General features: G+C 47.0%; 1 protein-coding gene across 1 annotated transcript in view; it reads left to right on the plus strand.

The window, feature by feature from the left end:
* The first annotated feature begins 4636 nt into the window (after positions 1-4636).
* Positions 4637-13108, plus strand: part of LOC127577689 (oxysterols receptor LXR-alpha-like) — an 88890-nt gene continuing 80418 nt past the window's right edge. Inside the window, 1 exon segment of the mRNA XM_052029125.1 lies at positions 4637-5336. The gene's annotated coding sequence lies outside the window, so the exon portion shown is untranslated.

Genomic DNA, 13108 nt, shown 5'->3' on the forward strand with positions numbered 1-13108 from the left:
GTATTGAAGCAGGAGCAAACCATCACATTCTTACAAGATGAAAAACATGATGGTGCTGGAGGAACTCAGCAGGCCAGGCAGCATCCGTGGAGAAAAACAGGCGGTCAACGTTTTGGGGTCAGGACCCTTCTTCAGGACTGAAGGTGGGAAAAGGGGAAGCCCAATATATAGGAGGGAAAAGCAGAGCAGTGATAGGTGGACAGAAGAGGGGAGGCGGGGTGGGTACAGTGTGGTGATAGGTAGATGCAGGGAAGAGATAGTGATGGGCAGTTGCGGGGAATGGGTAAAAGGTAAGGAGAGAGAGGGACAAAAAAGGGGCTAGGAAAGGGAAGGAGCATGATGGGTGGGTGTTTTGTGAGAAATACCTAAAGTGGGAGAATTGAATATTCATGCCATTAGGCTGCAAGGTTCCAAGACGGAAAATGAGGTGCTGTTCCTCCAGCTTGTGCTTGGAGTTCTCCTGGCAGTGGAGGAGGCCGAGGACTGACATATCCTGAATAGCTGAGGACATTCTTACAAGAGATACCAGAGAGTATGCACCCAGGAATGCTGGTTACAACAAGCGAGTTCCTCCCATTGAGCGAAGCTCTTTGATGCCCAGCGGAGACATGATGGGCTGAATAGCTCCCTTCTGTGCTATACATTTCTGTGATCTCATGAAAAAGGGACATTATGTTTCATCCTTGAGGCCACCATCTTTATCTCTGCACACAATTGACTAAAGTTGATAGACTGCTATCCACAATGGCAACAGAATGGGTGTTACTTGAAGGCAACCAAAACATAAGACTAGAGTTATATGAAATAATCACCTTCCAAATGAGCTTGCTAGACCTACCACAATGCTCCCATGGTGGCTGCAGATGGGCTGGTGTAAGCTGTTCCCTTACAGTGGATGAAGCAGCAGATGCCCTTGGCTGCAAGCACCGCTGAGCTCTCTCAACACGAAGGCAACAGGTCTGCGTTAGCTGGCTACGGGACACCGTCGGGGTGCTAGACGTTGTCATCCTGAGGCAGGACAGCGGATTCTTGCCCCACAGAGAGCCATCTCGCACGATATGTTTGCAATCCACTGCACATTAGATCACACTTCTGCTGTCGTCACCTCCAGATTAATTTTAGCAATCGAGAGCAGCTCCCTGCTGGCAGCTGTTTGCTCTGCTGAAGATCTGATGCAAGTGGTCTGAGCTTCTTCTGCTGTGTGTAGACTCTAGGATGGACTGTACCTGCGTTACCTTGCAACTAAAACCAATTCATTCAATCAACCCACTGTCCCATGCCCGCTGTCGTGGAAATACCACCTCCCATGTGGCAGGGGTGAGCTCCTGCCTCCACGGAAGGTATTGGTATTGATATTGGTTTATTATTGTCACTTGTACCGAGGTACAGTGAAAAACTTGTCTTGCAAACCGATTATACAATTCATTACACAGTGCAGTTACATTGAGTTAATACAGAGGGCATTGATGTAGTACAGGTTAAAAACAATAACAGTACAGAGTAAAGTGTCACAGCTACAGAGAAAGTGCAATGCAATAAGGTGCAAGGTCACAACAAGGTAGATCGTGAGGTCAGAGTCCATCTCATTGTAGAAGGGAACCGTTCAATAGTCTTATCACAGTGGGGTAGAAGCTGCCCTTAAGTCTGGTGGTACGTACCCTCAGGCTCCTGTATCTTCTGCCTGATGGGAGAGGAGAGAAGAGAGAATGACCCGGGTGAAGGACCCCTGTATACCTCTTGGCATCTCCCACAATGTTTCCACAGGCCAGGCTATGCATTAGGCCTTCTCATGGAGCAGCCCTCATCACCTAGATCCTCCAGAGCAGAACCAGTGTGTAGCTTCACCTTCTGGGGAACCTCCCTCACCTTCTGTCCTGCTCATAGCCTTGGTGCCTTGCCATGTGAAATGTGCACCGCCAACAACGGCCTAATCTGCACAGATCAAGGATCCAGGAAGATAGCTGGAGGGTTCAAGCATGGTGCTGAAGTATCCTCCTCCTCTTTCTTTGCTATGGTCTTCCTTTGTTGAGTGGGTATTGGTATTGGTTTATTATTTTCACGGTTAAGATGCTGGGCAGGGATGCAATCTCCTACCAATCAAAACATGGTGATGGTGAGGATAAGGAGAGGACTCAGCAGATAAGTACATGTTGAAGAGGATCCTGGTAGGAAAAATTAGCTACTTGCATATCTTCATGCATTACATACTTGGAGGCTGCATGGGTTACAAGCTACCCGTCCAGCCTTGTTAACTACTAGGAAGGAAATGTCATTTGCTTAAACAGGCAACCTTATCCTGAAAGACAAAGTGAAACTTGGCTCCTTGTGTGTTGGAAGAGGATGGCTGCCCTCCAACAACTATCCCACGTCCACCACCCGCCACCACCCCCCCCACCCCCCCCGGGTCTTGCTTCACCTCATTGTGGAGTGTGCTCCGCACTCCTTCGACTCTGTCTTTACCTCTCTTTGTCTTGTTGAAGCAGCCGGCATAATCAAAGACCCCACCCACCCGGGTCATCCTCTCTTCTCTCCTCTTGCATCGGGTAGAAGATACAGGAGCCTGAGGGCACGTACCACCAGACTTAAGGACAGCTTCTACCCCACTGTGATAAGACTATTGAACGGTTCCCTTATACGATGAGATGGACTCTGACCTCACGATCTACCTTGTTGTGACCTTGCACCTTATTGCACTGCACTTAATCTGTAGCTGTGACACTTTACTCTGTATTGTTATTGTTTTTACCTGTACTACCTCAATGCACTCTGTACTAACTCAATGTAACTGCACTGTGTAATGAATTGACCTGTACCATCAGTTTGTAAGACAAGTTTTTCACTGTACCTCGGTACAAGTGACAATAATAAACCAATACCAATATCAATTGGGATCAATGTCTGCGAACCTGGGGGCTTGCTGACCTCATCGCCGAGAGTGTGCTCTTACCAGCAGTGGTAAATGGTTTATTATTGTCCCATGTACCAAGGTACAGTGAAAAACTTTGTTTTGCGTGCCACCCATACAGACCATTTCACCACATTGAGGTAGTACAAGGTTAGTAGCCTAGAGCTCTGGCATCAAATAGCACAGAGTGAAGCCCACAGGTCCGTGGTATCGGTTTGCCAACATGGGGTTAGAATGCAGTTCACCAGGGGTTTAAAACATCCACACGCTGTTGTACAAAGTGCCAGAGAGAAATCAGCATATAAATGGGTGTGGGTTAGCAACAAAGTACAAGTTTAGGACATCCCTTTCTGGGCCTAAGATTATGATGTTGTACCGAAGTGCTTTTATGGAGAAGAGTGATTGATTCTGACCTGAAAGTTATCCAGTAACACTCCAATAATCCAGCGTGCCTTGGACTTTGGTGGTGTCGGACTAGCAGATTTTCCAGACAGTTGGATGTTATTCCCAATTGTACGCCAGCACACTTTTAATTCAGAGCAAAAAAAAAACAAAATGATGGAGGAACTCAGTGGGTCAGGCAGCATCTGTGGAGGGAAATCGACAATGAAGGGTCCGGTACCCTTCACCTGGACTGAAAGAGGGGAGACCAGCCAAGGGTGAGGCAAGAGCTGGCAAGCAATAGGTGGATCCAGGTGAGCGGCGATTGATAGGCAGATGGAGTCACGAGGGTGAGGGAAGGTGATAAGAGGCTGTGAGGTGACAGGTGGAGGCAACAAAGTGCTGCAGATGATGGAGTCTGATAGGAGAGGAAGATGGAGCCCGGAACCAAATGAGGGAGGTGTGGAGGGCAGATGGGAACAGTGGGGGGGGGGGATGGGAATGGGAATGGGGGCAACCCAGATGGGAGGGGAAGGAACCCACCCAGTGTGGGTGGGGGGAGGAGGAACCCACCCAGTGTGGGGAACCCACCCAGTGTGGCAGGGGGGAGGAACCCACCCAGTGTGGGTGGGGGGGGGAGGAACCCACCCAGTGTAGGGAGGGAACCCAAACAGTGTGTATGTGGGGGGGATCCCACCCAGTGTGGGGGGGGGGAACTCAAACAGTGTGTGTGTGTGGGGGGGGAACCCACCCAGTGTGGGGGGGAACCCAAACAGTGTGGGGGGGGGAGGGGAACCCACCCAGTGTGGGGGGGGGAACCCAAACAGTGTGTGTGTGTGGGGGGGAGGGGAACCCACCTAGTTTGGGGGGGGGAGAGGAGAACTCACCCAGTGTGGGGGGGGGGAGATCAACCCACTGGGGGCGGGGATGTGTGGGTGATGGGCAGATGCAGGAGGGGAAAGAAACTGGGTGACAGGCTGCGAGAATTCATTTGTTTTATACGTTATACAGTATTATAATATTTTCCCCCATGGAACTGGTGAGTTTCAAGGCAATGCGGGAACCGAGACCCTGAAGTTGGAGGGGAGAGCACAAACTTCATCAGATACCCCAACCTAAAAATATTTTTTTTCCTGAATATTCAGGTAACAGATCATGGCGAGTCTTACTGTACCTTGTCCAGAATCGACCTGCTCAGTGGATTGGAGGTCAAATGTGGATGACCGGAGTTTGAATGGGATGCTTGTTGTTTAGTGCCAGCACAGGGTCTACAATGCCCGCACCCCGCCTCTCTCTCTCTCTCTCTCTCTCTCTCTCTCTCTCTCCCTTCACCTCTCTCTCCCCTCACTCTCTCCCCTCACCTCTCTCCCCTCACCTCTCTCTCCCCCTCACCTCTCTCTCTCTACCTGTCTCCCCTCACTCTCTGTCCCCTCACCTCTCTCTCCCCCTCACCTCTCTCTCTACCTCTCTCCCCTCACTCTCTCTCTCCCCTCACCTCTCTCTTTCTCTCCCTTCACCTCTCTCTCCCCTCACTCTCTCTCTCCCCTCACCTCTCTCCCCTCACCTCTCTCTCCCCCTCACCTCTCTCTCTCTACCTCTGTCTCCCCTCACTCTCTCTGTCCCCTCACCTCTCTCTCTCTCTCTCTCCCCTCACCTCTCTCTCTCTCTCCCTTCGCCTATTAGGTCTTCCTGCCTTGTTCCCGGGTGCTTCTGAAGCGCACAACTGCGTTGACCACGGAGGCAGAGCAAGCCTGTTGATCCTTGGCCGGGATTCGTGGCTCTGTGTGTGTGTGTGAGAGAGAGAGAGGCGGTAGAAGCAGGAGGAAAGGCTGAGGGGTGGAGCCAGGCACAGACTGAGAGAGACAGAGATCTGAGCCATGTGACGGCCACTGGCGTTACAGCCCCACACTGTCGGCAAGGACAAGCACTGGAAAACTCCGTCCCAGCTCATCCACTCGGTGTGGTCAGCTTGTCCCGGTCGCCTGAAGCCGGGTTGAAGCTCCCCGCGAAGACATCTGACAGCTCAAGAGGCACCCATGCAGGCTGACAGGTCAGTTCCCCGCGGCAGACAGGTACAGCAGCACCTAACCCTACACGGCGCTGATCGGAGCAAAGGTATGTCAGCTGAGAGACCGGTGCGGTATCGCCCCAGAGTGTGTACCCCCTCCCTTCATCTCACCTCCTCCGTGTGGGATAGAGTGACCTTAGCGTCAATTCAAATACAGCCGGCGCGCATTAAGTGACAAGTGTGAGCGAACAGGACCAAAATCAATAGAGATTTAGTTTGGTATTGGTATTGGTTTATTATTGTCACTTGTACCGAGCTACAGTGAAAATCTTGTCTTGCATTCCGATTGTACAGGTCAATTCATTACACAGTGCAGTTACATTGAGTTAGTGCAGAGTGCATTGAGGTGGTACAGGTAAAAACAATAACAGTACAGAGTAAAGTGTCACAGCTACAGAGGAAGTGCAGTGCAATAAGATGCAAGGTCACAACAAGGTAGATCGTGAGGTCAGAGTCCATCTCATCCTATAAGGGAACCGTTCAGTAGTCTTATCACAGTGGGGTAGAAGCTGTCCTTAAGTCTGGTGGTACGTGCCCTCAGGCTCTTATATCTTCTACCCGATGGGAGAGGAAGTTGGTCACACAGAAGATCTTGGGGTCTGGGTCTTGTGTGGAAACTGGACGTCTGCACGTTGGGCTGCGTGGAACTATTGGAATTAGATGAGGGGCATTCTGCCCAACGCCCTGGCCTTCCATTACCCCCTCCCCCCCAACATCACCAAAGCAAATCATCTCCAAGTATGGTCCCTTGCTGCCTCTACGGTCTGGCTTCAGTACATTGGTACAGGCAGGGTGGTGTTGTGGTTATACTACAGGCTGAGGCTTTGACTCCCCAGAGAATGTGAATTCAAATCTTGACTGTTTCAGAATTTGTAATCAATTTTTTAAATATCTAAGATGAAATGTTAATATCAGTCAAAAGAGATCATGAAAACATCTACTCTGACTGCTTGATGTCTTCCAGACCACTCCAATGTGGTTGACCCATGGAGTGGCAGTTGTATCAAAGCCACTAATGCAGGTTGAAGGAAAAGGCTTGATACCACCGCCACAGGGAATGCTTGTGTCACAAGGAGAGATTAATGAGCTGTTTTGTGTTCCCTACACCACGGTACTGACAGTTCATAGAGACATAGAAAACCTACAGCGCAATACAGGCCCTTCGGTCCACAAAGTTGTGCCGAACATGTCCCTACCTTAGAAATTACTAGGCTTACCCATAGCTCTCTATTTTTCTCAGCTCCATGTACCTATCCAAAAGTCTCTTAAAAGACCCTATCGTATCCGCCTCCACCACCGTTGCCGGCAGCCCGTTCCACGCACTCACCACTCTCTGAGTAAAAAACTGACATCTCCTCTGTACCTACTCCCCAGCACCTTAAACCTGTGTCCAAAAACATGTAAAACATTCTTGGACTCTGAGTTCATGAGTGGTGTTGTACAAATGCAAGTTACTTCATAGAACTAAGTCAAGCCAGGCAAAAACCATTTACCTTTTTATTGACTTATTAAGACGTACTTTAACCTGGCAAGTAACTTCCTCCTGGATAATTTTCCTTTTTCTAAATGTTTTCCTAGTAATTTCACAATGTGGTGGTGGGGGATGAAATCGGGGAAAAGGCACCGTTGTGGTGGTGCACAGTTTAAGTTACCAGAGATAAGAGTTCAAATCCCACAAGCACCTCTGGAGTTTGAATTGTGTATATATTTTAAAATCTATAATTTTAAAGGTTCAGCAATGAAACTTGAGTTTGTCATGAAACTCGTCTGGTTCTGCCTATAATCTGTGTCGTCTGCTCACTGACTATTGTCACCACATTGCTGGTTCTCCTATTACAGCTATGACTTAGACCATCTCCAATAAATTCTACCGACCTGCACTCTGAAGAACACAGCACCAGCTTCTCCAATCTCACCGCAAATCTTAAATTCCACATTCTGAGTAATTATTTTGGTAAATCTCTTCCATACTCTTTCTTTGTCCTTGAGATCCTTTCTGAAAGCCTGGTGCCCAGAAATGAATACAGTTGTGGTCCATCCAGTATTTTATCTTGGTTAAGAACTTTCTGCTTTACTACATTTCACTATTAATGAAGTTCAGAATCCCATCCCGTACTTTTTTTTCTTCGACTTTCCGTCATCTTCAAGGAATTCTGTACATAAATCCCTAGATCTTTCTGTAAATCCCCTCTAAAATTGTACCACTCTTTCCACCAAAACACATTCCTTCTTGGCTTCCTCCTATTTTTAGTCTAGACTCTGTCCCTGGAGAACATCATCTGAAAACACACTGTTGGTTTCTGCATGTGGGCTGATGGCAGCCATTATTACCATGGCTACCCCCATACTTAACCCCTCCATTCTTCTTGATTTTCTTTATATAGGTTGTCTGACATCTGGTGTGGGATGAACAGAGATTTCCTCCATGTACTGGGAAGACTTGAAGCCCTAATCTTTCACCCTGTTTTTAACACCTCAACTTGGGGTCAAACACAGCATCAAGGCTGTGAACGTTTTGGTTCAGTCTTATACATTTGGCAGGAAGCTTGATTGAAATGAGGGGCTGCAAACAGTGTTAAAAAGAGGATGAAAGATTAGGGCTTCAAGTCTTCCCAGTACATGGAGGAAATCTCTGTTCATCCCACACCAGAGTCAGACAACCTATACAAAGAAAATCAAGAGGAATGGAGGGGTCAAATATGTGCTCCAACACCAAAACTGTTGGATTCTCCCCCTTGCTTAGCTGACCTCTCTTTGAGACCCTTGGACCTGATTATACCATCTTCCACTTTCCACCCTACACAACGTGTTCATCCAAAACTGCTGCCCAATCCCAACTTGCACCAAATTCCACTCATCCATGTTTACCACGCTGCATTGGCTTTAGTCCTGCAATATCCCAAGATCAAGTAGAAATTCATCCTCAGTACGTTGGGCTAAATGTCAAACAAAATAGCAGTTTTCTACTCGTTGACTTTAATGGATACAGTCTTAGAAAGTAGAATAAAGCTCAGCTATTACTATGGTTAGTGTAAGCAACTGAAGTTGAATTTCTACCTAGTTTTAAAATCTTCATCTTTGTTTACAATTCCATCAGTGGTATTTTCGTTCCCTATTTCTAATTCCCTTCAGTCCTATGTCCTCTGAGGTCCACCCTCCTCTAATTCTGAGTACTTGGGTATCCCTGATTTTAGTCATTCCTCTGATGTCAGCTTTACTTTCAACAGACAGCTTCTACGCCATGGAAGTTTGTCTCTCTCTCTCTGTCTCTCTCTCTCCGTCTCTCTCTCTCTCTCTCTGTCTTTTTCTCTCTCCCTCTCTCTCTCTGTCTCTCTCTCTGTCTCTCTCTCTCTCTCCCCATTCTCTCTCTCCATCTCTCTCTCTCATACTTTGAGATACATTTTAAAACCCAGCTTTGGAATTTGCTGTGGCTCAGTTTCAAATAATTGATTCTTTCATGGCACTTTAGGACATCTTCTGTTTTAAAGAAACAAAGAAAGTCAAATACAAATTGCCTTTAACAAATCTGTTCTCTGGAAGGGGGCATCTGGCTATGATGGAGCCCCCAGAACGACTAGCCAGTTTTCTTGAATCAATCTTGTATAATTACTGAGCTGAATATAAGTGCCTTTCTTGGACATGTTGCACTCAAGTTGACCCTGGTGACAGGACCATGCCTTTTTGTCTTTATTGGCCTCTAGCCTTTGGTCATCCAGTGCTTGCAACCATGGACATCAACCACCTGTTGGGTGGCGCAAGGAAGAAGAAAGAGACTTTTAAATCAGTTATACTTTTCTAAGTGCCAATTAATTTTGTTTTAAAATGTTCGCTCCCCCTGTTAGGTGATGCAAGTCAAGATGTAAGGCTTTGTATTCCAGATGCTTCATGACTTAGAGTGACTCTTCAGCCTTCTGCTGGTCTTCCTTGACATTCCTGACCTGGTTTCTTCCGGCCATATGCATTACAGACTAAATTGTTCTTGGTGGACTTCAGGACATCACTGGTACTTCTCCCTCCCCTTCTCTGCCCGGTTCTGGACCACAGCGGCTTTTCTCAGCGATGGCCTTTATATTTGTCTGAGATTTTTCACCCAGTGGGATTTTTCACCCACTGGTTGGGGCATGGAATGCGCTGCCTGGGGTAGTGGTGGAGGCAGGTACATTGGTCAAATTCAAGAGATTGTTAGATAAGCACATGGAGGAATTTAAAATAGAGGGATATGTGGGAAGAAGGGGTTAGATAGTCTTAGGTGAGGTTTAAAGGTCGGCACAACATGGTGGGCTGAAGGGCCCGTATTGCGCTGTACTGTTCTATGGTTCTTTGGTTCTATTTGTTTATTGGTCTCATTTTTCAAAATGTTGACAATCTAACACGAATATTTTGGTACCTTTAGATTTCCGTTTGTTCCAGCAAGAGTTCAACTTCCATGTCAGTCCAATTCGATCTTATGCCAGGTTTCTTTCCAATTAGAGGTGTTGTCCTTTGCTCACTCCTAAGTCCACCGTCTTTCACGCTGGTTCGGCCACTCTTTATGGTAAATGTAGATTTACACACTTCACAGACAAATCCTCCTTTGCTTCCTCCTTGTATTTCTCACATTTTTTCCTTTTTCCTTATGACATAGGAGTTCACTAAGTCTGTGTCAGCTCTCAGAGCAACCCCATCAATTCTATTCCTTCACTTATTTTCTCTTATCAACTCCCCTTTCCACCCACCTACACACTAGGGGTAATTTACAGTAGCCAGTTGACCTACCAACCAGCTCATCTTTGGGAACAGGAAGAAAACCAGACTACTGGGGAAAACCAAGTGGTCACAGGGAGAACTTGCAAACTCCATACAGACAACATCAAAGGTCAGGATTGAACCCAGGTCACTGGAGCTGTGAGACATCAGCACTACCTGTAGCACTGCCCTGCCATTTCTTAGAACTCTTGCATTTCTCATAGTGGTAATGAGCGCTGATCTTTTGGCACAACGAGCAGATTATTCCCAAAAACTTGCTGCCTTTTACTGAGATGAGCATGCAACAGACCGACAATAGCAAACACCTGATCGCATCTGTCACATTGCAGTCTTTTGGAAGGGGAGTGGATTGTAAGCTTGTAAAGTTCTCAGTCACTTTGTACTGTGGATATTCTCTGGGACAGTGCATACAACATCCCCACCGACACATCGGAACTACCCACCTCCTCCCCGTCAAGAGTCTGCAGGTCTCACATTGGAAGAAGAAAAAGAGACTTTTAAGTCAGTTATACTTTTCTAAACGCCAATTAATTTTGTTTTAAAATGTTCTCTCCGATACCTTCCCCGCCATTGAGATTAGGCTGCCTGTTCAGTAGTTGCGTTTAAACAAAGCTAGGGCAGGCACGGCAGTGTAGCGGTTAGTGTGACACTATTACAGCGCCAGCGACCCGGGTTCAATTCTGGCCGCTGTCTGTAAGGAGTTTGTACATTCTCCCCGTGTGTCTGCGTGGGTTTCCTCCGGGTGCTCCGGTTTCCTCCCACATTCCAAAGGACGTACAGGTTAGGAAGTTGTGGGTGTGCTATGTTGGTGCCGGAAGCGTGGTGACACTTGCAGGCTGTCCCCAGAACACTCTACACAAAAGATTCATTTCACTGTGTGTTTCGATGTATATGTGACTTATGAAGATATCTTGTCTACATTTCCAGTTTTCCAGTTCTCTGGCACCACTGTTTTCCTAAGAGGGATTGAAAGATTGTAGGCAGAGGTTCTGTAGTTTTTGCACTTATTCACTTCAGTAGCCTAAAATGCATTCCATATCTGTCACTTTTCCACTCTCCTCAATACGCATCTGTTTTTAAGCCTATCCAATACCGCTGCTGGCTCCTCGTTTATTGCTACAGTGGTAGCATCCCCTTCTTTAGAGAAAACAAATTGTAAACTAAACACTTAGTAGCTTAACCATGACCTCTGCATGTGCAAAATAAAATCCTTTTGCTCCATAATCAGGCTCTCCTTTCCCCTGACTACTTCCTAGTAAAAAGTTTTCTTTGATTAATGTTGCCAGTGCTATCTCTTCTCACACTTGTTCCTTTTTGCCTTTCTTGTATTTCCTTCAATTCTGCAGGCAGGAATATTAAACTCTCTTGCAGTAATTGCAGCTGGTTAAATTGTTAAATTAAGTGAGATGAGATATCTTTATTAGTCACATGTACATCAAAACACACAGTGAAATGCACCTTTTTGCTTAGAGTGTTCTGGGTGCAGCCCGCAGGTGTCGCCACACTTCCAGCGTCAACATAGCATGCCCACAACTTCCTAACCCGTACGCCTTTGGAATGTGGGAGGAAACCAGAGCACCCGGAGGAAACCCACGCAGACACGGGGAAAGCGTACAACCTCCTTGATAAATGTATGTTAACCAAAGATACAAAGGGATATGTGAAAAAGCTGGGGAAATGAAGTTAGCGTACATGTGAACCATGATTGCTTTAAGTGGCAGAACAAATTCAAATAGCCTTCTTCACCCATGTCCAATTCTCCCTTTCTTTAACCAAGTTATTATCACTGTATCATAGCTCAACTTGATTCACTGTGCTCTGGGTTTTTTCAGACACAGTCTATCTTGGATTTCTCCAGTTGCTGCCAGTCCCCCTGACGATCATATTCCCCATGGCCAATGTTTTTCTTCATTTTGTTGTGTTCTTCTCGCCCTCATACATGTAGTCACACTGTAGTAGGAAGCAGTTCTTGAGTTCAATGGATGTGATCTAAACATATTTCCCCATAGAATCGTTACCCTCACTGGCATTTAACACTGAAAGCCAGTTTGAGAGCACCATACTCATGGACAATTGCCGAACTGCATATGTCTTCCTACTCTGTTGTTTGGGCACTCACTATTCTCTGCGCCTCCTATAGTCGTAGTGTTACCTCCCCCTGGAGTATGAGTTTGGGGAAATTTCAGGCTGATGTATTCTCTGCAGTGGCTTCATCAACTCCTCAAAGTATGAGGTGCAATTCCAACGATGAGGGGGCGGAGGCGGGGGGGGGGGGGGGGGAAATTTGCTCCACACATTTAAGTGCTCTGAAGTCCCCAAATAGCACAGGGATTACAGATCTCAGCTATCCCACACATGCCCATTCCAGTCTAATTAATTACTTTATGTATTCTCTGTCTCCTGACTTCAATACTCAGCACTTCCTTTCTACTGCACCTTAGATCATAGAGTTATAGAGTATAGAAATAGGGCCTTTGGCACACCATCTCCATACTAACCATCAGATCCCTATCTATACTCATCCCACTTGATCCTTCTATGCCTTGGTAACTAAAGTCCTTGTGCAGATGCCTCTTAAATACTGGGAGTACCTGCCTCCACTACCTCTCAGGCAGCATGTTCCAAATTGCAACCATCCTCTGGGTGAACAAGTTCTTCCTCAGATCCCCCCTAAACCTCTTACTTCTCACCTTAAACGTACACCCTCTGAGCTTAGACACCTTTGCCACAGGGAAAAGTTTTCTCACTCTCCACCCTACCTGTGCCCCCCACCCCACCATAATTCTGTATACCTCTCTCAGGTCACCCCTCGACCTCCTCTGCTCCAAGGGAAACAAGCCCAAGGTGTCTGAAGCCAAGCTGGACTGAGTCATAGAGCAATACAGCACGGATGCAGGCCCTTCGGCCCAACCTGTCCATGCCGACCACAGTGCTCACCCAGCCAGTCCCAATTTCCTGCGTTTGGCTCATATCCCTCCAAGCCCTGCCCCTCCATGTACCTACCCAAG

This window comes from Pristis pectinata, chromosome 14 (assembly GCF_009764475.1).
Source record: "Pristis pectinata isolate sPriPec2 chromosome 14, sPriPec2.1.pri, whole genome shotgun sequence".
In the NCBI taxonomy this organism is placed as follows: Eukaryota; Metazoa; Chordata; class Chondrichthyes; order Rhinopristiformes; family Pristidae; genus Pristis; species Pristis pectinata.